Here is an 18,200-nt window from a genome sequence, read left to right on the forward strand (position 1 = left end):
AAGAATTTTGACGATTTCGTGCAGAATTCGGCTGTTTTCTTGCAATTCAGCCGTTGAATCTTGGTAAAATGTCATGATTTTGTAGATTTCGTGCTTTTCTTTGCGAATTCAAGATAGAAAACAACGAAAATCAGCGAAAAATCGTCGTTTTGCATCGAAATATGCGGTTTTCTCTAAGAATTTTGATGATTTCGTGCAGAATTCTGCTGTTTTCTTGCAATTCAGCCGTTGAATCTTGGTAAAAAGTCATAATTTTGTAGATTTTGTGCTCTTCTTTGCGAATTCATGCCAGAAAACAACGAAAATCGGCGAGAAATCGTCGTTTTGCATCGAAATATGCGGTTTTCTGTAAGAATTTTGATGATTTCGTGCAGAATTCTGCTGTTTTCTTGCAATTTAGCCGTTGAATCTAGGTAAAAAGTCATGATTTTGTAGATTTCGTGCTCTTCTTTGCGAATTCAAGCCAGAAAACAACGAAAATCGGCGAGAAATCGTCGTTTTGCATCGAAATATGCGGTTTTCTCTAAGAATTTTGACGATTTCGTGCAGAATTCGGCTGTTTTCTTGCAATTCAGCCGTTGAATCTTGGTAAAATGTCATGATTTTGTAGATTTCGTGCTTTTCTTTGCGAATTCAAGATAGAAAGCAACGAAAATCAGCGAGAAATCGTCGTTTTGCATCGAAATATGCGGTTTTCTCTAAGAATTTTGATGATTTCGTGCAGAATTCTGCTGTTTTCTTGCAATTCAGCCGTTGAATCTTGGTAAAAAGTGATGATTTTGTAGACTCCGTGCTCTTCTTTGCGAATTCAAGATAGAAAACAACGAAAATCAGCGAGAAATCGTCGTTTTGCATCGAAATATGCGGTTTTCTCTAAGAATTTTGATGATTTCGTGCAGAATTCTGCTGTTTTCTTGCAATTCAGCCGTTGAATCTTTGTAAAAAGTGATGATTTTGTGGATTTCGTGCTTTTCTTTGCGAATTCAAGGCAGAAAACAACGAAAATCGGCGAGAAATCGTCGTTTTGCATCGAAATATGCGGTTTTCTCTAAGAATTTTGACGATTTTGTGCAGAATTCGGCTGTTTTCTTGCAATTCAGCCGTTGAATCTTTTTAAAATGTCATGATTTTGTAGATTTCGTGCTTTTCTTTGCGAATTCAAGATAGAAAACAACGAAAATCAGCGAGAAATCGTCGTTTTGCATCGAAATATGCGGTTTTCTCTAAGAATTTTGATGATTTCGTGCAGAATTCTGCTGTTTTCTTGCAATTCAGCCGTTGAATCTTGGTAAAAAGTCATGATTTTGTAGATTTTGTGCTCTTCTTTGCGAATTCATGCCAGAAAACAACGAAAATCGGCGAGAAATCGTCGTTTTGCATCGAAATATGCGGTTTTCTGTAAGAATTTTGATGATTTCGTGCAGAATTCTGCTGTTTTCTTGCAAGTCAGCCGTTGAATCTGGGTAAAAAGTCATAATTTTGTAGATTTCGTGCTCTTCTTGGCGAATTCAAGATAGAAAACAACGAAAATCGGCGAGAAATCGTTGTTTTGCATCGAAAAATGCGGTTTTCTGTAAGAATTTTGATGATTTCGTGCAGAATTCTGCTGTTTTCTTGCAATTCAGCCGTTGAATCTTGGTATAAAGTCATGATTTTGTAGATTCCGTGCTCTTCTTTGCGAATTCAAGATAGAAAACAACGAAAATCAGCGAGAAATCGTCGTTTTGCATCGAAATATGCGGTTTTCACTAAGAATTTTGACGATTTCGTGCAGAATTCGGCTGTTTTCTTGCAATTCAGCCGTTGAATCTTGGTAAAATGTCATGATTTTGTAGATTTCGTGCTTTTCTTTGCGAATTCAAGATAGAAAACAACGAAAATCAGCGAGAAATCGTCGTTTTGCATCGAAATATGCGGTTTTCTCTAAGAATTTTGATGATTTCGTGCAGAATTCTGCTGTTTTCTTGCAATTCAGCCGTTGAATCTTGGTAAAAAGTCATAATTTTGTAGATTTTGTGCTCTTCTTTGCGAATTCATGCCAGAAAACAACGAAAATCGGCGAGAAATCGTCGTTTTGCATCGAAATATGCGGTTTTCTGTAAGAATTTTGATGATTTCGTGCAGAATTCTGCTGTTTTCTTGCAATTTAGCCGTTGAATCTAGGTAAAAAGTCATGATTTTGTAGATTTCGTGCTCTTCTTTGCGAATTCAAGCCAGAAAACAACGAAAATCGGCGAGAAATCGTCGTTTTGCATCGAAATATGCGGTTTTCTCTAAGAATTTTGACGATTTCGTGCAGAATTCGGCTGTTTTCTTGCAATTCAGCCGTTGAATCTTGGTAAAATGTCATGATTTTGTAGATTTCGTGCTTTTCTTTGCGAATTCAAGATAGAAAGCAACGAAAATCAGTGAGAAATCGTCGTTTTGCATCGAAATATGCGGTTTTCTCTAAGAATTTTGATGATTTCGTGCAGAATTCTGCTGTTTTCTTGCAATTCAGCCGTTGAATCTTGGTAAAAAGTCATGATTTTGTAGATTTTGTGCTCTTCTTTGCGAATTCATGCCAGAAAACAACGAAAATCGGCGAGAAATCGTCGTTTTGCATCGAAATATGCGGTTTTCTGTAAGAATTTTGATGATTTCGTGCAGAATTCTGCTGTTTTCTTGCAATTTAGCCGTTGAATCTAGGTAAAAAGTCATGATTTTGTAGATTTCGTGCTCTTCTTGGCGAATTCAAGATAGAAAACAACGAAAATCGGCGAAAAATCGTTGTTTTGCATCGAAAAATGCGGTTTTCTGTAAGAATTTTGATGATTTCGTGCAGAATTCTGCTGTTTTCTTGCAATTCAGCCGTTGAATCTTGGTAAAAAGTCATGATTTTGTAGATTCCGTGCTCTTCTTTGCGAATTCAAGATAGAAAACAACGAAAATCAGCGAGAAATCGTCGTTTTGCATCGAAATATGCGGTTTTCTCTAAGAATTTTGATGATTTCGTGCAGAATTCTGCTGTTTTCTTGCAATTCAGCTGTTGAATCTTGGTAAAAAGTGATGATTTTGTAGATTTCGTGCTCTTCTTTGCGAATTCAAGCCAGAAAACAAGGGAAATCGGCGAGAAATCGTCGTTTTGCATCGAAATATGCGGTTTTCTCTAAGAATTTTGACGATCTCGTGCAGAATTCTGCTGTTTTCTTGCAATTCAGCCGTTGAATCTTGGTAAAAAGTCATGATTTAGTAAATTTCGTGCTCTTCTTTGCGAATTCAAGCCAGAAAACAACGAAAATCGGCGAGAAATCGTCGTTTTGCATCGAAATATGCGGTTTTCTCTAAGAATTTTGACGATTTCGTGCAGAATTCGGCTGTTTTCTTGCAATTCAGCCGTTGAATCTTGGTAAAATGACATGATTTTGTAGATTTCGTGCTTTTCTTTGCGAATTCAAGATAGAAAGCAACGAAAATCAGCGAGAAATCGTCGTTTTGCATCGAAATATGCGGTTTTCTCTAAGAATTTTGATGATTTCGTGCAGAATTCTGCTGTTTTCTTGCAATTCAGCCGTTGAATCTTGGTAAAAAGTCATGATTTTGTAGATTTTGTGCTCTTCTTTGCGAATTCATGCCAGAAAATAACGAAAATCGGCGAGAAATCGTCGTTTTGCATCGAAATATGCGGTTTTCTGTAAGAATTTTGATGATTTCGTGCAGAATTCTGCTGTTTTCTTGCAATTCAGCCGTTGAATCTTGGTAAAAAGTCATGATTTTGTAGATTTTGTGCTCTTCTTTGCGAATTCATGCCAGAAAACAACGAAAATCGGCGAGAAATCGTCGTTTTGCATCGAAATATGCGGTTTTCTGTAAGAATTTTGATGATTTCGTGCAGAATTCTGCTGTTTTCTTGCAATTCAGCCGTTGAATCTGGGTAAAAAGTCATGATTTTGTAGATTCCGTGCTCTTCTTTGCGAATTCAAGATATAAAACAACGAAAATCAGCGAGAAATCGTCGTTTTGCATCGAAATATGCGGTTTTCTCTAAGAATTTTGACGATTTCGTGCAGAATTCGGCTGTTTTCTTGCAATTCAGCTGTTGAATCTTGGTAAAAAGTGATGATTTAGTAGATTTCGTGCTCTTCTTTGCGAATTCAAGCCAGAAAACAACGAAAATCGGCGAGAAATCGTCGTTTTGCATCGAAATATGCGGTTTTCTCTAAGAATTTTGACGATTTCGTGCAGAATTCGGCTGTTTTCTTGCAATTCAGCCGTTGAATCTTGGTAAAAGGACATGATTTTGTAGATTTCGTGCTTTTCTTTGCGAATTCAAGATAGAAAGCAACGAAAATCAGCAAGAAATCGTCGTTTTGCATCGAAATATGCGGTTTTCTCTAAGAATTTTGATGATTTCGTGCAGAATTCTGCTGTTTTCTTGCAATTCAGCCGTTGAATCTTGGTAAAAAGTGATGATTTTGTAGATTTCGTGCTCTTTTTTGCGAATTCAAGCCAGAAAACAACGAAAATCGGCGAGAAATCGTCGTTTTGCATCGAAATATGCGGTTTTCTCTAAGAATTTTGACGATTTCGTGCAGAATTCTGCTGTTTTCTTGCAATTCAGCCGTTGAATCTTGGTAAAATGTCATGATTTTGTAGATTTCGTGCTCTTCTTTGCGAATTCAAGATAGAAAACAACGAAAATCAGCGAGAAATCGTCGTTTTGCATCGAAATATGCGGTTTTCTCTAAGAATTTTGATGATTTCGTGCAGAATTCTGCTGTTTTCTTGCAATTCAGCTGTTGAATCTTGGGAAAAAGTGATGATTTTGTAGATTTCGTGCTCTTCTTTGCGAATTCAAGCCAGAAAACAACGAAAATCGGCGAGAAATCGTCGTTTTGCATCGAAATATGCGGTTTTCTGTGAGAATTTTTATGATTTCGTGCAGAATTCTGCTGTTTTCTTGCAATTCAGCCGTCGAATCTAGGTAAAAAGTCATGATTTTGTAGATTTCGTGCTCTTCTTGGCGAATTCAAGATAGAAAACAACGAAAATCGGCGAGAAATCGTTGTTTTGCATCGAAATATGCGGTTTTCTGTAAGAATTTTGATGATTTCGTGCAGAATTCTGCTGTTTTCTTGCAATTCACCCGTTGAATCTATGTAAAAAGTCATGATTTTGTAGATTTCGTGCTCTTTGCGAATTCAAGATAGAAAACAACGAAAATCAGCGAGAAATCGTCGTTTTGCATCGAAATATGCGGTTTTCTCTAAGAATTTTGTTGATTTCGTGCAGAATTCTGCTGTTTTCTTGCAATTCAGCCGTTGAATCTTGGTAAAAAGTCATGATTTTGTAGATTTCGTGCTCTTCTTTGCAAATTCATGCCAGAAAACAACGAAGATCGGCGAGAAATCGTCGTTTTGCATCGAAATATGCGGTTTTCTGTAGGAATTTTGATGATTTCGTGCAGAATTCTGCTGTTTTCTTGCAATTCAGCTGTAGAATCTTGGTAAAAAGTGATGATTTTGTAGATTTCGTGCTATTCTTTGCGAATTCAAGCCAGAAAACAACGAAAATCGGCGAGAAATCGTTGTTTTGCATCGAAATATGCAGTTTTCTGTAAGAATTTTGATGAATTCGTGCAGAATTCTGCTGTTTTCTTGCAATTCAGCCGTTGAATCTTGGTAAAAAGTCATGATTTTGTAGATTTCGTGCTCTTCTTTGCGAATTCAAGCCAGAAAACAACGAAAATCGGCGACAAATCGTCGTTTTGCATCGAAAAATGCGGTTTTCTGTCAGAATTTTGATGATTTCGTGCAGAATTCTGCTGTTTTCTTGCAATTCAGCCGTAGAATCTTGGTAAAAAGTGATGATTTTGTAGATTTCGTGCTCTTCTTTGCAAATTCAAGCTAGAAAACAACGAAAATCGGCGAGAAATCGTCGTTTTGCATCGAAATATGCGGTATTCTGTAAGAATTTTGATGATTTTGTGCAGAATTCTGCTGTTTTCTTGCAATTCAGCCGTTGAATCTTGGTAAAAAGTCATGATTTTGTAGATTTCGTTCTCTTCTTTGCGAATTCAAGCCAGAAAACAACGAAAATCGGCGAGAAATCGTCGTTTTGCATCGAAATATGCGGTTTTCTGTAAGAATTTTGATGATTTCGTGCAGAATTCTGCTGTTTTCTTGCAATTCAGCCGTTGAATCTTGGTAAAAAGTGATGATTTTGTAGATTTCGTGTTCTTCTTTGCGAATTCAAGCCAGAAAACAACGAAAATCGGCGAGAAATCGTTGTTTTGCATCGAAATATGCGGTTTTCTGTAAGAATTTTGATGATTTCGTGCAGAATTCTGCTGTTTTCTTGCAATTCAGCCGTTGAATCTTGGTAAAAAGTCATGATTTTGTAGATTTCGTGCTCTTCTTTGCGAATTCAAGCCAGAAAACAACGAAAATCGGCGAGAAATCGTCGTTTGGCATCGAAAAATGCGGTTTTCTGTAAGAATTTTGATGATTTCGTGCAGAATTCTGCTGTTTTCTTGCAAGTCAGCCGTTGAATCTTGGTAAAAAGTCATGATTTTGTAGATTTCGTGCTCTTCTTTGCGAATTCAAGCCAGAAAACAACGAAAATCGGCGAGAAATCGTCGTTTTGCATCGAAATATGCGGTTTTCTGTAAGAATTTTGATGATTTCGTGCATGAATTTGCAAAGAAGAGCACGAAATCTACAAAATCATGACTTTTTACCAAGATTCAACGGCTGATTTGCAAGAAAACAGCAGAATTCTGCACGAAATCGTCAAAATTCTTAGAGAAGACCGCATATTTCGATGCAAAACAACGATTTCTCGCCGATTTTCGTTGTTTTCTATCTTGAATTCGCCAAGAAGAGCACAAAATCTACAAAATCATGACTTTTTACCTCGATTCAACGGCTGAATTGCAAGAAAACAACAGAATTCTGCACGAAATCATCAAAATTCTTACAGAAAACCGCATATTTCGATGCAAAACGACGATTTCTCGCCGATTTTCGTTGTTTTCTGGCTTGAATTCGCAAAGAAGAGCACGAAATCTACAAAATCATGACTTTTTACCAAAATTCAACGGCTGAATTGCTAGAAAACAGCAGAATTCTGCACGAAATCATCAAAAATCTTACAGAAAACCGCAGATTTCGATGCAAAACGACGATTTCTCGCCGATTTTCGTTGTTTTCTGGCTTGAATTCGCAAAGAAGAGCACGAAATCTACAAAATCATGACTTTTTACCAAGATTCAACAGCTAAATTGCAAGAAAACAGCAGAATTCTGCACGAAATCATCAAAATTCTTAGAGAAAACTGCATATTTCGATGCAAAACAACGATTTCTCGCCGATTTTCGTTGTTTTCTATCTTGAGTTTGCCAAGAAGAGCACGAAATCTACAAAATCATGACTTTTTACATAGATTTAACGGCTGAATTGCAAGAAAACAGCAGAATTCTGCACGAAATCATCAAAATTCTTGCAGAAAACCGCATATTTCGATGCAAAACAACGATTTCTCGCCGATTTTCGTTGTTTTCTATCTTGAATTCGCCAAGAAGAGCACGAAATCTACAAAATCATGACTTTTACCTAGATTCAACGGCTGAATTGCAAGAAAACAGCAGAATTCTGCACGAAATCATCAAAATTCTTACAGAAAACCGCATATTTCGATGCAAAACGACGATTTCTCGCCGATTTTCGTTGTTTTCTGGCTTGAATTTGCAAAGAAGAGCACGAAATCTACAAAATCATGACTTTTTACCAAGATTCAACGGCTGAATTGCAAGAAAACAGCAGAATTCTGCACGAAATCATCAAAATTCTTACAGAAAACCGCATATTTCGATGCAAAACGACGATTTCTCGCCGATTTTCGTTGTTTTCTGGCTTGAATTCGCAAAGAAGAGCACGAAATCTACAAAATCATGACTTTTTACCAAGATTCAACGGCTAAATTGCAAGAAAACAGCAGAATTCTGCACGAAATCATCAAAATTCTTAGAGAAAACTGCATATTTCGATGCAAAACAACGATTTCTCGCCGATTTTCGTTGTTTTCTATCTTGAGTTTGCCAAGAAGAGCACGAAATCCACAAAATCATGACTTTTTACATAGATTCAACGGCTGAATTGCAAGAAAACAGCAGAATTCTGCACGAAATCATCAAAATTCTTACAGAAAACCGCATATATCGATGCAAAACAACGATTTCTCGCGGATTTTCGTTGTTTTCTATCTTGAATTCGCCAAGAAGAGCACGAAATTTACAAAATCATGACTTTTTACCTAGATTCAACGGCTGAATTGCAAGAAAACAGCAGAATTCTGCACGAAATCATCAAAATTCTTACAGAAAACCGCATATTTCGATGCAAAACGACGATTTCTCGTAGATTTTCGTTGTTTTCTGGCTTGAATTCGCAAAGAAGAGATCGAAATCTACAAAATCATGACTTTTTACCAAAATTCAACGGCTGAATTGCAAGAAAACAGCAGAATTCTGCACGAAATCATCAAAATTCTTACAGAAAACCGCATATTTCGATGCAAAACGACGATTTCTCGCCGATTTTCGTTGTTTTCTGGCTTAAATTCGCAAAGAAGAGCACGAAATCTACAAAATCATGACTTTTTACCAAGATTCAACGGCTGAATTGCAAGAAAACAGCAGAATTCTGCACGAAATCATCAAAATTCTTACAGAAAACCGCATATTTCGATGCAAAACGACGATTTCTCGCCGATTTTCGTTGTTTTCTGGCTTGAATTCGCAAAGAAGAGATCGAAATCTACAAAATCATGACTTTTTACCAAGATACAACGGCTGAATTGCAAGAAAACAGCAGAATTCTGCACGAAATCATCAAAATTCTTAGAGAAAACTGCATATTTCGATGCAAAACAACGATTTCTCGCGGATTTTCGTTGTTTTCTATCTTGAATTTGTCAAGAAGAGCACGAAATCTACAAAATCATGACTTTTTACCTAGATTCAACGGCTGAATTGCAAGAAAACAGCAGAATTCTGCACGAAATCATCAAAATTCTTAGAGAAAACTGCATATTTCGATGCAAAACAACGATTTCTCGCCGATTTTCGTTGTTTTCTATCTTGAATTCGCCAAGAAGAGCACGAAATCTACAAAATCATGACTTTTACCTAGATTCAACGGCTGAATTGCAAGAAAACAGCAGAATTCTGCACGAAATCATCAAAATTCTTACAGAAAACCGCATATTTCGATGCAAAACGACGATTTCTCGCCGATTTTCGTTGTTTTCTGGCTTGAATTTGCAAAGAAGAGCACGAAATCTACAAAATCATGACTTTTTACCAAGATTCAACGGCTGAATTGCAAGAAAACAGCAGAATTCTGCACGAAATCATCAAAATTTTTACAGAAAACCGCATATTTCGATGCAAAACGACGATTTCTCGCCGATTTTCGTTGTTTTCTGGCTTGAATTCGCAAAAAAGAGCACGAAATCTACAAAATCATGACTTTTTACCAAGATTCAACGGCTAAATTGCAAGAAAACAGCAGAATTCTGCACGAAATCATCAAAATTCTTAGAGAAAACTGCATATTTCGATGCAAAACAACGATTTCTCGCCGATTTTCGTTGTTTTCTATCTTGAGTTTGCCAAGAAGAGCACGAAATCCACAAAATCATGACTTTTTACATAGATTCAACGGCTGAATTGCAAGAAAACAGCAGAATTCTGCACGAAATCATCAAAATTCTTACAGAAAACCGCATATTTCGATGCAAAACAACGATTTCTCGCGGATTTTCGTTGTTTTCTATCTTGAATTCGCCAAGAAGAGCACGAAATTTACAAAATCATGACTTTTTACCTAGATTCAACGGCTGAATTGCAAGAAAACAGCAGAATTCTGCACGAAATCATCAAAATTCTTACAGAAAACCGCATATTTCGATGCAAAACGACGATTTCTCGTAGATTTTCGTTGTTTTCTGGCTTGAATTCGCAAAGAAGAGCACGAAATCTACAAAATCATGACTTTTTACCAAGATTCAACGGCTGAATTGCAAGAAAACAGCAGAATTCTGCACGAAATCATCAAAATTCTTACAGAAAACCGCATATTTCGATGCAAAACAACGATTTCTCGCGGATTTTCGTTGTTTTCTATCTTGAATTCGCCAAGAAGAGCACGAAATTTACAAAATCATGACTTTTTACCTAGATTCAACGGCTGAATTGCAAGAAAACAGCAGAATTCTGCACGAAATCATCAAAATTCTTACAGAAAACCGCATATTTCGATGCAAAACGACGATTTCTCGTAGATTTTCGTTGTTTTCTGGCTTGAATTCGCAAAGAAGAGCACGAAATCCACAAAATCATGACTTTTTACCAAGATTCAACGGCTGAATTGCAAGAAAACAGCAGAATTCTGCACGAAATCATCAAAATTCTTACAGAAAACCACATATTTCGATGCAAAACGACGATTTCTCGCCGATTTTCGTTGTTTTCTGGCTTGAATTCGCAAAGAAGAGATCGAAATCTACAAAATCATGACTTTTTACCAAGATACAACGGCTGAATTGCAAGAAAACAGCAAAATTCTGCACGAAATCATCAAAATTCTTAGAGAAAACTGCATATTTCGATGCAAAACAACGATTTCTCGCGAATTTTCGTTGTTTTCTATCTTGATATTGTCAAGAAGAGCACGAAATCTACAAAATCATGACTTTTTACCTAGATTCAACGGCTGAATTGCAAGAAAACAGCAGAATTCTGCACGAAATCATCAAAATTCTTACAGAAAACCGCATATTTCGATGCAAAACGACGATTTCTCGCCGATTTTCGTTGTTTTCTGGCTTGAATTCGCAAAGAAGAGCACGAAATCTACAAAATCACGACTTTTTACCAAGATTCAACGGCTGAATTGCAAGAAAACAGCAGAATTCTGCACGAAATCATCAAAATTCTTACAGAAAACCCCATATTTCGATGCAAAACGACGATTTCTCGCCGATTTTCGTTGTTTTCTGGCTTGAATTCGCAAAGAAGAGCACGAAATCTACAAAATCATGACTTTTTACCAAGATTCAACGGCTAAATTGCAAAAAAACAACAGAATTCTGCACGAAATCATCAAAATTCTTAGAGAAAACTGCATATTTCGATGCAAAACAACGATTTCTCGCCAATTTTCGTTGTTTTCTATCTTGAATTTGCCAAGAAGAGCACGAAATCTACAAAATCATGACTTTTTACATAGATTCAACGGCTGAATTGCAAAAAAACAGCAGAATTCTGCACGAAATCATCAAAATTCTTACAGAAAACCGCATATTTCGATGCAAAACAACGATTTCTCGCCGATTTTCGTTGATTTCTATCCTGAATTCGCCAAGAAAAGCACGAAATCTACAAAATCATGACTTTTTACCTAGATTCAACGGCTGAATTGCAAGAAAACAGCAGAATTCTGCACGAAATCATCAAAATTCTTACAGAAAACCGCATATTTCGATGCAAAACGACGATTTCTCGCCGATTTTTGTTGTTTTCTGGCTTGAATTCGCAAAGAAGAGAACGAAATCTATAAAATCATGACTTTTTACCAAGATTCAACGGCTGAATTGCAAGAAAACAGCAGAATTCTGCACGAAATCATCAAAATTCTTAGAGAAAACCGCATATTTCGATGCAAAACGACGATTTCTCGCTGATTTTCGTTGTTTTCTATCTTGAATTCGCAAAGAAGAGCACGGAATCTACAAAATCATGACTTTTTACCAAGATTCAACGGCTGAATTGCAAGAAAACAGCAGAATTCTGCACGAAATCATCAAAATTCTTACAGGAAACTGCATATTTCGATGCAAAACAACGATTTCTCGCCGATTTTCGTTGTTTTCTATCTTGAATTCGCCAAGAAGAGCACGAAATCTACAAAATCATGACTTTTTACATAGATTCAACAGCTGAATTGCAAGAAAACAGCAGAATTCTGCACGAAATCATCAAAATTCTTACAGAAAACCGCATATTTCGATGCAAAACAACGATTTCTCGCCGATTTTCGTTGTTTTCTATCTTGAATTCGCCAAGAAGAGCACGAAATCTACAAAATCATGACTTTTTACCTAGATTCAACGGCTGAATTGCAAGAAAACAGCAGAATTCTGCACGAAATCATCAAAATTCTTACAGAAAACTGCATATCTCGATGCAAAACGACGATTTCTCGCCGATTTTTGTTGTTTTCTGGCTTGAATTTGCAAAGAAGAGCACGAAATCTACAAAATCATGACTTTTTACCAAGATTTAACGGCTGAATTGCAAGAAAACAGCAAAATTCTGCACGAAATCATCAAAATTCTTACAGAAAACCACATATTTCGATGAAAAAAACGACGATTTCTCGCCGATCTTCGCTGTTTTCTGGCATGAATTTGCAAAGAAGAGCACGAAATCTACAAAATCATGACTTTTTACCAAGATTCAACGGCTGAATTGCAAGAAAACAGCAGAATTCTGCACGGCTCGAATTCGCAAAGAAGAGCACGAAATCTACAAAATCATGACTTTTTACCAAGATTCAACGGCTGAATTGCAAGAAAACAGCAGAATTCTGCACGAAATCATCAAAATTCTTACAGAAAACCGCATATTTCGATGCAAAACAACGATTTCTCGCCGATTTTCGTTGTTTTCTGGATTGAATTCGCAAAGAAGAGCACGAAATCTACAAAATCATCACTTTTTACCAAGATTCTACGGCTGAATTGCAAGAAAACAGCAGAATTCTGCACGAAATCATCAAAATTCTTACAGAAAACCGCATATTTCGATGCAAAACGACGATTTCTCGCCGATTTTCGTTGTTTTCTGGCTTGAATTTGCAAAGAAGAGCACGAAATCTACAAAATCATGACTTTTTACCAAGATTCAACGGCTGAATTGCAAGAAAACAGCAGAATTCTGCACGAAATCATCAAAATTCTTAGAGAAAACTGCATATTTCGATGCAAAACAACGATTTCTCGCCGATTTTCGTTGTTTTCTATCTTGAATTCGCCAAGAAGAGCACGAAATCTACAAAATCATGACTTTTTACCAAGATTCAACGGCTGAATTGCAAGAAAACAGCAGAATTCTGCACGAAATCGTCAAAATTCTTAGAGAAAACCGCATTTTTCGATGCAAAACGACGATTTCTCGCCGATTTTCGTTGTTTTCTGGCTTGAATTCGCAAAGAAGAGCACGAAATCAACAAAATCATCACTTTTTACCAAGATTCAACGGCTGAATTGCAAGAAAACAGCAGAATTCTGCACGAAATCATCAAAATTCTTAGAGAAAACCGCATATTTCGATGCAAAACGACGATTTCTCGCCGATTTTCGTGGTTTTCTGGCTTGAATTCGCAAAGAAGAGCACGAAATCTACAAAATCATCACTTTTTACCAAGATTCTACGGCAGAATTGCAAGAAAACAGCAGAATTCTGCACGAAATCATCCAAATTCTTACAGAAAACCTCATATTTCGATGCAAAACGACGATTTCTCGCCGATTTTCGTTGTTTTCTGGCTTGAATTCGCAAAGAAGAGCACGAAATCTACAAAATCATGACTTTTTACCAAGATTCAACGGCTGAATTGCAAGAAAACAGCAGAATTCTGCACGAAATCATCAAAATTCTTACAGAAAACCGCATTTTTCGATGCAAAACGACGATTTCTCGCCGATTTTCGTTGTTTTCTGGCTTGAATTCGCAAAGAAGAGCACGAAATCTACAAAATCATGACTTTTTACCAAGATTCAACGGCTGAATTGCAAGAAAACAGCAGAATTCTGCACGAAATTATCAAAATTCTTACAGAAAACCGCATATTTCGATGCAAAACAACGATTTCTCGCCGATTTTCGTTGTTTTCTGGCTTGAATTCGCAAAGAAGAGCACGAAATCTACAAAATCATGACTTTTTACCAAGATTCAACGGCTGAATTGCAAGAAAACAGCAGAATTCTGCACGAAATCATCAAAATTCTTACAGAAAACCGCATATTACGATGCAAAACAACGATTTCTCGCCAATTTTCGTTGTTTTCTATCTTGAATTCGCCAAGAAGAGCACGAAATCTACAAAATCATGACTTTTTACATAGATTCAACGGCTGAATTGCAAGAAAACAGCAGAATTCTGCACGAAATCATCAAAATTCTTACAGAAAACCGCATATTTCGATGCAAAACGACGATTTCTCGCCGATTTTCGTTGTTTTCTGGCTTGAATTCGCAAAGAAGAGCACGAAATCTACAAAATCATGACTTTTTACCAAGATTCAACGGCTGAATTGCAAGAAAACAGCAGAATTCTGCACGAAATCATCAAAATTCTTACAGAAAACCGCATATTTCGATGCAAAACGACGATTTCTCGCCGATTTTCGTTGTTTTCTGGCTTGAATTCGCAAAGAAGAGCACGAAATCTACAAAATCATGACTTTTTACCAAGATTCAACGGCTGAATTGCAAGAAAACAGCAGAATTCTGCACGAAATCATCAAAATTCTTACAGAAAACCGCATATTTCGATGCAAAACAACGATTTCTAGCCGATTTTCGTTGTTTTCTGGATTGAATTCGCAAAGAAGAGCACGAAATCTACAAAATCATCACTTTTTACCAAGATTCTACGGCTGAATTGCAAGAAAACAGCAGAATTCTGCACGAAATCATCAAAATTCTTACAGAAAACCGCATATTTCGATGCAAAACGACGATTTCTCGCCGATTTTCGTTGTTTTCTGGCTTGAATTTGCAAAGAAGAGCACGAAATCTACAAAATCATGACTTTTTACCAAGATTCAACGGCTGAATTGCAAGAAAACAGCAGAATTCTGCACGAAATCATCAAAATTCTTAGAGAAAACTGCATATTTCGATGCAAAACAACGATTTCTCGCCGATTTTCGTTGTTTTCTATCTTGAATTCGCCAAGAAGAGCACGAAATCTACAAAATCATGACTTTTTACCAAGATTCAACGGCTGAATTGCAAGAAAACAGCAGAATTCTGCACGAAATCGTCAAAATTCTTAGAGAAAACCGCATTTTTCGATGCAAAACGACGATTTCTCGCCGATTTTCGTTGTTTTCTGGCTTGAATTCGCAAAGAAGAGCACGAAATCAACAAAATCATCACTTTTTACCAAGATTCAACGGCTGAATTGCAAGAAAACAGCAGAATTCTGCACGAAATCATCAAAATTCTTAGAGAAAACCGCATATTTCGATGCAAAACGACGATTTCTCGCCGATTTTCGTGGTTTTCTGGCTTGAATTCGCAAAGAAGAGCACGAAATCTACAAAATCATCACTTTTTACCAAGATTCTACGGCAGAATTGCAAGAAAACAGCAGAATTCTGCACGAAATCATCCAAATTCTTACAGAAAACCTCATATTTCGATGCAAAACGACGATTTCTCGCCGATTTTCGTTGTTTTCTGGCTTGAATTCGCAAAGAAGAGCACGAAATCTACAAAATCATGACTTTTTACCAAGATTCAACGGCTGAATTGCAAGAAAACAGCAGAATTCTGCACGAAATCATCAAAATTCTTACAGAAAACCGCATTTTTCGATGCAAAACGACGATTTCTCGCCGATTTTCGTTGTTTTCTGGCTTGAATTCGCAAAGAAGAGCACGAAATCTACAAAATCATGACTTTTTACCAAGATTCAACGGCTGAATTGCAAGAAAACAGCAGAATTCTGCACGAAATTATCAAAATTCTTACAGAAAACCGCATATTTCGATGCAAAACAACGATTTCTCGCCGATTTTCGTTGTTTTCTGGCTTGAATTCGCAAAGAAGAGCACGAAATCTACAAAATCATGACTTTTTACCAAGATTCAACGGCTGAATTGCAAGAAAACAGCAGAATTCTGCACGAAATCATCAAAATTCTTACAGAAAACCGCATATTACGATGCAAAACAACGATATCTCGCCAATTTTCGTTGTTTTCTATCTTGAATTCGCCAAGAAGAGCACGAAATCTACAAAATCATGACTTTTTACATAGATTCAACGGCTGAATTGCAAGAAAACAGCAGAATTCTGCACGAAATCATCAAAATTCTTACAGAAAACCGCATATTTCGATGCAAAACGACGATTTCTCGCCGATTTTCGTTGTTTTCTGGCTTGAATTCGCAAAGAAGAGCACGAAATCTACAAAATCATGACTTTTTACCAAGATTCAACGGCTGAATTGCAAGAAAACAGCAGAATTCTGCACGAAATCATCAAAATTCTTACAGAAAACCGCATATTTCGATGCAAAACGACGATTTCTCGCCGATTTTCGTTGTTTTCTGGCTTGAATTCGCAAAGAAGAGCACGAAATCTACAAAATCATGACTTTTTACCAAGATTCAACGGCTGAATTGCAAGAAAACAGCAGAATTCTGCACGAAATCATCAAAATTCTTACAGAAAACCGCATTTTTCGATGCAAAACGACGATTTCTCGCCGATTTTCGTTGTTTTCTGGCTTGAATTTGCAAAGAAGAGCACGAAATCTACAAAATCATGACTTTTTACCAAGATTCAACGGCTGAATTGCAAGAAAACAGCAGAATTCTGCACGAAATCATCAAAATTCTTACAGAAAACCGCATATTTCGATGCAAAACAACGATTTCTCGCCGATTTTCGTTGTTTTCTGGCTTGAATTCGCAAAGAAGAGCACGAAATCTACAAAATCATGACTTTTTACCAAGATTCAACGGCTGAATTGCAAGAAAACAGCAGAATTCTGCACGAAATCATCAAAATTCTTACAGAAAACCGCATATTACGATGCAAAACAACGATTTCTCGCCAATTTTCGTTGTTTTCTATCTTGAATTCGCAAAGAAGAGCACGAAATCTACAAAATCATGACTTTTTACCAAGATTCAACGGCTGAATTGCAAGAAAACAGCAGAATTCTGCACGAAATCATCAAAATTCTTACAGAAAACCGCATATTTCGATGCAAAACGATGATTTCTCGCCGATTTTCGTTGTTTTCTGGCATGAATTCGCAAAGAAGAGCACGAAATCTACAAAATCATGACTTTTTACCAAGATTCAACGGCTGAATTGCAAGAAAACAGCAGAATTCTGCACGAAAACATTAAAATTCTTACAGAAAACCGCATATTTCGATGCAAAACGACGATTTCTCGCCGATTTTCGTTGTTTTCTGGCTTGAATTCGCAAAGAAGAGCACGAAATCTACAAAATCATGACTTTTTACCAAGATTCAACGGCTGAATTGAGAGAAAACAGCAGAATTCTGCACGAAATCATCAAAATTCTAACAGAAAACCGCATATTTCGATGCAAAACGACGATTTCTCGCCGATTTTCGTTGTTTTCTGGCTTGAATTCGCAAAGAAGAGCACGAAATCTACAAAATCATGACTTTTTACCAAGATTCAACGGCTGAATTGCAAGAAAACAGCAGAATTCTGCACGAAATTATCAAAATTCTTAGAGAAAACTGCATATTTCGATGCAAAACAACGATTTCTCGCCGATTTTCGTTGTTTTCTATCTTGAATTCGCCAAGAAGAGCACGAAATCTACAAAATCATGACTTTTTACCAAGATTCAACGGCTGAATTGCAAAAAAACAGCAGAATTCTGCACGAAATCATCAAAATTCTTACAGAAAACCGCATAATTTGATGCAAAACGACGATTTCTCGCCGATTTTCGTTGTTTTCTGGCATGAATTCAGCAGAATTCTGCACGAAATCATCAAAATTCTTACAGAAAACCGCATATTTCGATGCAAAACGACGATTTCTCGCCGATTTTCGTTGTTTTCTGGCTTGAATTCGCAAAGATGAGCACGAAATCTACAAAATCATCACTTTTTACCAAGATTCTACGGCTGAATTGCAAGAAAACAGCAGAATTCTGCACGAAATCATCAAAATTCTTACAGAAAACCGCATATTTCGATGCAAAACGACGATTTCTCGCCGATTTTCGTTGTTTTCTGGCTTGAATTCGCAAAGAAGAGCACGAAATCTACAAAATCATGACTTTTTACCAAGATTCAACGGCTGAATTGCAAGAAAACAGCAGAATTCTGCACGAAATCATCAAAATTCTTACAGAAAACCGCATATTT

Source organism: Gnatocerus cornutus, unplaced genomic scaffold, assembly GCF_029298725.1.
Source record: "Gnatocerus cornutus isolate USDA-ARS CGAHR unplaced genomic scaffold, icGnaCorn1.1 ctg00000022.1, whole genome shotgun sequence".
Lineage (NCBI taxonomy): Eukaryota > Metazoa > Arthropoda > Insecta > Coleoptera > Tenebrionidae > Gnatocerus > Gnatocerus cornutus.